The sequence below is a fragment of the Cavia porcellus genome, unplaced genomic scaffold (assembly GCF_034190915.1).
Source record: "Cavia porcellus strain 051 isolate PalLab524CR breed Dunkin Hartley unplaced genomic scaffold, mCavPor4.1 scaffold_10, whole genome shotgun sequence".
In the NCBI taxonomy this organism is placed as follows: Eukaryota; Metazoa; Chordata; class Mammalia; order Rodentia; family Caviidae; genus Cavia; species Cavia porcellus.
This window is the reverse complement of record NW_026947493.1, coordinates 79871804-79879988: the sequence shown is the minus strand read 5'-3', so window position 1 is coordinate 79879988 and position 8185 is coordinate 79871804. Positions and strand designations below refer to the sequence as shown.

Genomic DNA, 8185 nt, shown 5'->3' with positions numbered 1-8185 from the left:
TTGATGTTTGTTTCTTTGACTACTAGTGAGGCTGAATTTTCCCCAAGCATATCCTGTTTATATTTCTTCCTTTGTGAGTAGGCACACGTCACTGTCGACTTTCTATTGCTTGTTCTCTGTCTCAGGAGCTCCACACTGAAAGCTTAATTTCTACTATAATTTGGATTGATTTATAGGACAATTGGTCATGCCAAAATCCCACACTCTCCCTTGCTCTCTGCAAATGGAGATCTCCTTCAGCCAAAAGACAGCCCCCAAGTCTTCCTACAGACTTTCTGCTTAAATTTTAAATATTCAATGGTAGAAAAAAAAAACATTTATTACTGATTTTTCTTCCCATCATGTTAATACTCAAAAGCATGGTTCGGGAGAAATGCCTAATCATCCAACTTGATTTCTTTTAATTAATTTTGGTTCTGAAAGTATACTGGCAGCTAGGTCTAAATGAAGAGGAGATGGAAATATATCAAGTCATGAATCCAACAAATTAAAGAGTGGTAAATGAAGGATCCGCTCTGGAAGTCTTTGGAAAGGGCTGATGGATGGACCTTCAGCCTCCGGGGACCTGACCGACTGTACACTCACAATTCAGGCTCCAGCTGAGTGAGCTGAGTCACGTCTGCGGGTTTTAGTGAATTTACTGGTGCAAACAAGCTGATGGGTTCCACTGCTGTAACTGCCCTTGATTGCTGTTTGGAAGCATCATTATCATCACCACCACCACCGTCATCATCATCATCATCATGATTCTTTTTAATTTCTTGGTATATTAGGGTTGGTAATTAACTTCTTGTGCTTCCATCAGGACTTGAGGTCCTGAGGAATTCCACTATGATCAAATCTACTATGCACAATTTAACCATGTCTTCACCAAGGCCAGGAGACCACATTCTCCCCTAATGTCTCTGTAAAGCAAAATTATTGTCTGAGGTCACATTTGAGGCAATACCTAGGCTTTCAGAGTTCTCTGTTGGCATGGCACCATCAAGACTTAGTGACTGGTAAGTTCCTCCATCTGCACAACTGAGCACAGTTCCCCATAACGCTTGGTTTGCACAGGGAATTTATAGGCTGGGAGTTTGGGTTGGCGAGGTGTTTGTACATCATGCACCTCTCTTGTCCTGCTCCTGGCAGTGTCAGATCCATGAGTAAGTCAGACGGAGATGCATACATTGGTCAGCTCTGTGGCTGATAAAGTAAGTGGCAGCCCGGGGCCTCTACTCTTCAGCTGAGGCAGGGTGCTAGCACTTTGCCCCTGAAGAGATCGGCTTTCCCCACGTCCACTGGCCTGTCAGCCTGTGATGCTGAGGGGACAATGCAGGGGTCTTCCCCAGGTGGGAGCCCCTGTCATTGGATAAAGGAAGCAAATAGAAAGAGAGGAAGTAGAGAGAATCCAAGGAAAGCAGGCTCAATTTCTCCTCCCAAAATCCCCACCAGGCCATTTAGAATCCACTCTCCCCATGACACGGAGAGGAGGCAGACAGGAGAGGCAATATTGGGCTGTATTTCCTCTAAGAGCAGAGCCCGTGGAAATCGCAGAGTCAGAGTGAGCACCGCGCTCACACCCAGCTGCCTGTGCTCGCTTTGAAGGGAAGCAGCTGCCTCCCGTTCCCTGGAGCAGGAGAGGGCCTGATTCTACTCCCAGGGCAGCGACCCCCAGCACTGCTTCCCCTCTATAGCTTCAGTCTCCTCATCTGCCAAGCAGGGTGATGCTACCCGCCCATCCTCCATGACCGGTGTGAACACTTGGTAATGGTAACACACCACACAGAAGGGAGCTTTCTGGAAAGGAAAGCTATGCTCCACTGTGCTTCCAGGAGCCAGTTGTTGCTGAGTATCACCAATCTGCTTGCAGACTGGAACAGCATTGGTAATCACCACACCCTTGAGGACATCCATTCAGGTCCTGGTGGTGGGCAGGGTTATGCATGTTCTCTCCGTCGCCTCTGGACATACATTATTTTTAAGTGCATTTTCTATTTTCTGGGTCAATGCTCCATAATAATGATAAGAAGTGCATGTTAAATTTTTTTTTTTTTTTGGCAGAGGATGGGTACCGGGAATCGAACTCATGACCTCACATTTACTAGGCAGGTGTGCACTACTGAGTATATCCCTAGGCTGATTACATGTTATTTTGATCCTCAGGTTACAATGTGAGAAGACTATTCACTTTCCCCTCGAGACATGCTAAGTTTTTCACCTTAACTTCTGCAAAATTCTGTGAGAGTTGGTTGCATCTGCCATTTGGGAAGGAAGATGCTAAGAACTCTAAGTCTCCTGCATGAGAGAAAACCTCCTCCCTGACAGATTTCACTGAAAACAGAAATCCTAGCCAGGGAGGGGGCTCAGGGATCAGGTGGGCTGAGGGGAGAGAATTGGGAAACTCAGGAAAAGCCAAGGAAACTTTTTCCTTTCCTCCTTCTGGTGTGAGCATCTTTCGTGCCCTCTCCTCTCTGGGACCAGCCTGTGGGTTCAGGAGGGCAGACCTCTGCATTCCGAGTTTTGGCGGGCTCACTGTGCACCCCATGCCCCTCTGTACCCTGGGCCCCGTCCCCTGTCCCTCAGGACTGGGCTGAGTGTTCCAGTGCGTGGAAGGGCAGGCCAAGCTCCTCTCCCTCATGCTTGGGAGAATTAGCGCAGTAGTCAGCTGTATTCTGGTCTTGCCTCGTTAGGAGGTCTCTATGGATTAGTTTCCATGAGATCGAATCTCGTTACTTTACTGTGGCGAAGTGAAATTAGTATAAAGTAACAAGGAGCCAGATTAATGTGACCCCGGGAAATAATCCATAAAAAACTTATGAGGCCTTTAGCAGGCTCTAAATTGGATTTCAGTCAGGGTGTGGGCGTGGGGGGAAGAATCATGTTAAAAACAATCAGTTTGTAATGAATAGGGCTAATATTTTAGTACTTCTACAGAGAAGAAAACACCAGAGTAAATAACTCGGAGAACCCAGTGGCAATATTTTCTAACATGTGTAAATAATTGAAATTGTGATTATAATCCTAAGTGAATTTTTCTTACTTTATAGCTGCCGGGAAGTGTATTGTTCATTAAACATCACGGAACCCTAAATCAAAAGAACAAAAGAGAAGGGGAAGAAGGAAGCAAGAGGTGGGGAGAGTGTTATGTGGGGCTGGCTGGTCGTCGCCCAGGGTGGTGGGCAGGCGGGAAGGTCAGGGGCCGTCACAGCCAGGCCATTGCCAAGGTCCATTCACTCCCTGGTCACGGTAGTTGTAACAGAGCTTGGAAAAGCAAATACACAACTCATTAGGCCCGAATAATGTTTTTCTGGGATAAGGAAACTAATTTCTAAATGAAAAGAGAAATGGTTTGGAGGCAAATAGGATACCGGTTAATTTTTTTTTTTTGTTTTAAGTGGAAGCCAGCGTGGAAAAATGATGTACTTGAGAGTTGTACCAAACACTCCCATGACATGAAATGGTTAAGAAAGGCTGCCTGAAGTCCTGGCACTGTGGGAGGCTGAGACAGGAGGATCACAAGTTTGAGTTCAGCTTGGGTAAGGCAGAGTTTAGTGACAGCTTATCTAAAACTGAAAAGGGCTAGGGTGGAGGCTCTGGGTTTGATCACTAGTATGAAAAATAAAAGATAGTTAATAAAAGATGCAATGGGAGTTCATCCAGCTTCCTGCATCTCCTGGTGTCCGGAGCTGGTGATTGCAGCTTAACTGTGCACTGCTTTGGAGGGGCTTCACTCGGAGTCTGCCAGTGAGCTTTCCAGAAGGAAGATGAGGCAGGCAGAGGTCCAGGGCCTGGTTCAGCCACTGGGCATCCAGATCCATTTATTTCAAGCAAGTTGCAGATGTTCCAGATGAGGGAAGGAGGGTGTGGCCTCTACAGGATTCTGGGACCAACGGTGAGCTCCAGCTGGGAGGCCAGGGTGCCACCTACCCTGCCTCAGCATCTGCGGAGAGATAGGGAACAGAGGCACTGAGGAGCTCAGACCCATCTGCCCAGCCCCACCTGCCTCAGCAGTCTTTACAGGTTAAGTGAGAATTAGTGTCTTTCCTGGATGAATGCATTTAGTTTGTGCAATGTAATACAACCCCAACTTTTGATGGAGCTGAAGGAAATAGTTCTAAAATTAGCCAGAACAATGTGCAAGTAGCTAATGTGTGGAAAATAAAAGTCATAAGGAGTCAGTAAAATAAAATCCTGAAAGTTAATAGAATATATTATAAAACAGATATAAAAATCATAACGAAATGCTCAAATCGAAGGTATATAAATATGCACACTTGATACAGAATAGAACGGAGACCCTGATATACAAGGAAAGGAGTGATTGAACTAATATATTGTTGTGGGAAAACTACTTTCTCATTCAGAAAAAAGCTACATGAAACTCTCAGTACTGATCATGTATCCAAATTTCTAGAAATTATGTGTATATGCATGAGCTATGGATTGATTTTATCCCCACAAAAGTAAGTGACTTTGTTACACAAACCCTAGGAAATCAGCACTATATACATTTACACATACTCGTGTGCGTCTTTCATTTTTTAGGGATTTAAATGTAAACTGATCTTTAATTGACAAAATTATATATCTTTATGGTATGCCTGATGTTTATATAGTGTGTGTGAAGTGTTTAAATGCATCTATTAGCATATGCATCCCCTGACATCTTTATAATGCTTGTGATGAGAACGCTTGAAATCTAGGCTTTTGGTGGATCTCAAGTGTGTAATTCACTGTTATTAACTTCAGTCACCATGATGAACAATAGAAACCTTGAACTTACTCTTCCTAATTGATACTTTGTGTCCTTAATTTTAACAGTTTTTAATGGCTTACTTGGACATTGAAGTGCTGGAGATAGCTAATTTGATGAAGCAGATTGAGCGGCAACCTGCCTTAACAGGTATTAAATGTCTCGTAAAGCGGCGATGATCAGAAGAGGTAAGGATGAAAACAAAGAGGCCAATGGATCAGTAGAGAAGCAGCGTGGAGAATTTAATAGATACAAAGCAGGCAGCCTGCCCCATCTGCTAGGCTTCTTCAGAATGCGCTGTCTGGGTCCCCGGGTGACACCCTCAGAGCACAGGGGAGCTGTGGGTGGCACTGACATGACCTAGCCTCAGAGGTCACACAGTGTCTTTCTGAACCACTTCATCGAGTCATAAGGACCTCATCAGGTTGAAAGGAGGGGAAAAAATGGCAGAGTTCCAGGAGAGCAGGACAGAGGAGATGCTGCCATCATCCTAAGAAGACCGCCTGCCACTCTGGCGGCCGGGAAGTCCTCGTCCTTGCCGAGAGTAGTTTTCTGTGATTCTGCCTGCCACAGGGCTCCGACCGCCGCTTCTGAACACTCAGGTTACCCTCGCCTGCCTTCTCTCTCATTCTCTGGGGGCAGCATTCCTGGACACTGACCGTAATGTTGCTTTTTGAGGTCTATTGGGGAAAAAGTTTATCCGTGGTTTCCATCAGGATGAAAGCGATGGTGGAATTGGTTTCAAGCATAATAACATGAAGGCTCGAGGGTAAAACACAAAGAGCTCTGAGCTTTTGATAGTTTTAGGTGCTACAAATTGCAAGAATTGTAAAAATAATCGTGAACACGCCACAGAGCCACAGAGCCAATCTTCTGGAGATCTCTAGACGTGGCATGGCCCACAAGAATCTTGAGGTCTCTCCACATCGCTTGGGAGGGGTTTGAGACGAGGGCACCCCACAAAACCTCAGTCACAGCCATGTTGCATTTGTGGACTGGAAATTCTGCACGGACAGCTCTGACTTTAGCTTGGAGAAATTCCTGCTGCTCCTTACACTCAGACTTCATTTGTTGCTTCCCACTTCTCTTTCCCCCTCCAACAAACTGTAGTTTTGCTGTATTTTGGGGCTCTGGGTTAATGTAGAAGAACGGGATAGAAGTGTGGCTTACAGAACTTGAAGGAAGTCTACTGACTTTAAAATTCAGGTCTGCATCATGAGAACCAACTGTGCCAAATGGTATCTGTAACTGAAAGTACCCAACCTTGGCAAAAATTTATGGAGAGAAAGCACCACATCATACCAGCAACCGCATCCTGTAGCAAGCAGCTGTTCTTATCTGAAATAAAACTGCAAAACTAACTTTTGCACCTAAAGTGGGATTCTCAGGGCCTGGGATACTCACTAATTAGCATTTGAAAGAAGCCATGTAGATCAAGGTCGGCCCACTTTGGGTACCAAAGATGCTGCTCAGTACTCTCCAGGTCCTAACCCAGACACAGCATCATCATGACAAACAGAGCAACGGTGGGAATTTCAGCTGTATTCAGCCACTCAAAAAGAAATGAAAATGTAGGGACTGTAAATGACTCAGAGAGAAGGAAAGCGGGAGGGTGCGTGGCCAGAAGGATGCTGAGCACGTGGTCTTGCACCCAGCACGATGTCTGCACGTGTGGATGATCCAGAGATGTGCTGAAAAATAAAATGGAGGGGTGGAGGGCTTGGGGCGATGCTCAAACAATGGAGCAAAAATGCCATCGAGTCACGGAAACCTTAAGCCGAGACTTTGCCACATTCAGCAACATAGTATTATCACTGTACTGCATTTCACTTACTATCATTGTAGCTTTCCCTGGGAGCTGTGTGTTTTGCTTTGCTTTGTTTCTTCTAGCAGGAGTTCGAAATTTGGGGGAAAGAGCTGGTTAGAAACCTTTTGCTTGCGTGTATCACATTAGATAACCAACCCGTCCGGAAAGGATCTCGGATTTTATCTGTGGCTGAACTTCTCGTCTTTGTCTTTCGGGATAGTGACGGTCTGACGTTTCAGATGCCCCCTTCTCCAGCCGGTGGCTGCCTGCAGGTCGGCTCAGCAGACACAGTCTGTAATGAAGGGAAGGAAGCCGCTAAGAATGCGCTTCGACCCCTCAGCAGAGGGTGGGGAATGCCACGGCAAGAATAATAAGTGGATGAAAAAAGCCCTTATGCAGGGCTTTCCCAAGGCACTCGGGACACTTTGAAGATATTAATTAATGCTTGTTAAAGTCCTATGGGAGAGGAAGGGGGCAAGGATTATTAACTTGTTTTATAGGGGAAATGAAGCAAGAGAGCTTTAATAAACTCCCTCATATCAAGCAGTAATTACGGAGGAGAATGAAGTGTCAGGTCCCAAACCCCTTTTCTCAGGGCGCTGCTTAGGAAGGCACAGGTCGGAAGGGCCCCGGATTGCAGTGCGGTGTGAATTCTGCAGGCCCCCGAGTTGTCTTCCCTGCCTCCCTCCCTGGTCCCCGAGCAGGTACCCTAAGGCCTTTGTTCACATTCAGCCGGCCCCCCGCAGCCCTCCCTCTCAGCAGATGAAATTACCTCCCGTTCAGTGCGATCCGTGAGGCCATATACGGTGAACTCCCAACCTCCCTCCGCTCTGATTCAAAATTTATTTTTATCTGCGCCCGAGTTGTGCCCATTCTTTTACCTTGTTTCGGAATCTCATGGCCTTTAAAAGTCGGGTCTGTCTTCAGGATGGGACACATGACAGCCCTGTGGTGGGGCCCGGGGACGTCCCACCACCTGCCACCTCCCCTCGTAGCTTTCCTCTGTCCTTCTCCCTTAGTCCTCTCCTGTCAAGGCTGCAATCAGGCTCAGAAGTCTCCTTCTCCTCTAAAAATACATTTTCCTTGGCTGGGCTTTCTTTTACGCAAGGCCCCTATCTCTCTCCTACTCTTCCTGTGATTGCTAAACTTCTGAAAAAAGCAGCCTGTGTCTGTTCCTCCAGGCTTTTTGGAGAGCGAGCCTGGAAGGTTCCTGCCTTCCCGAGAGGCAGCAGGAGCTGACCTGGGCTGCTGGGCTCAGGCCAGCGCGGTGCACACCAGCCTTATCGCTTCTCGGTGCTCGCTGGAACACAGCGATCGCTGCTCGCTGCTGCCTTTCTGGGGATGGATTTACCCTGTCCTGGCAGCTCACAGCAGCTCTACACGGAGACACACGTCTCCTCTGCTTTAGTTTCAAGTTTGAGCTCCCATCTGAGGTCAAGGCTCAGCATCTCCTGGACTGCAGTGGCCTTTGTAGATAGTGAACGAGCCCGGCCCATGTTCTGGAAATTCGTATCTGCATTCAAACTGGTGACCAGGAAAAGAAACTAGAGCCAGAACCAAGTAGAAAATACCTCCATGCCTAAGGGTTGATGTCCGGCCTGACTCCTGAGCTCTTTCCTATTAAAACCTCTGCACCTGCA

The 8185-nt window shown here is 46.7% G+C and overlaps 1 long non-coding RNA gene across 1 annotated transcript; it reads right to left on the bottom strand.

The window, feature by feature from the left end:
- Positions 1–3102: 3102 nt before the first annotated feature.
- On the bottom strand, positions 3103–7760 carry LOC134477792 (uncharacterized). The gene is made up of 3 exons (XR_010049985.1): positions 7427–7760; positions 6573–6837; positions 3103–3925 (listed from the first exon to the last, which is right to left on the bottom strand). It is a non-coding gene; the product is annotated as an uncharacterized LOC134477792 (long non-coding RNA).
- Positions 7761–8185: the final 425 nt, after the last annotated feature.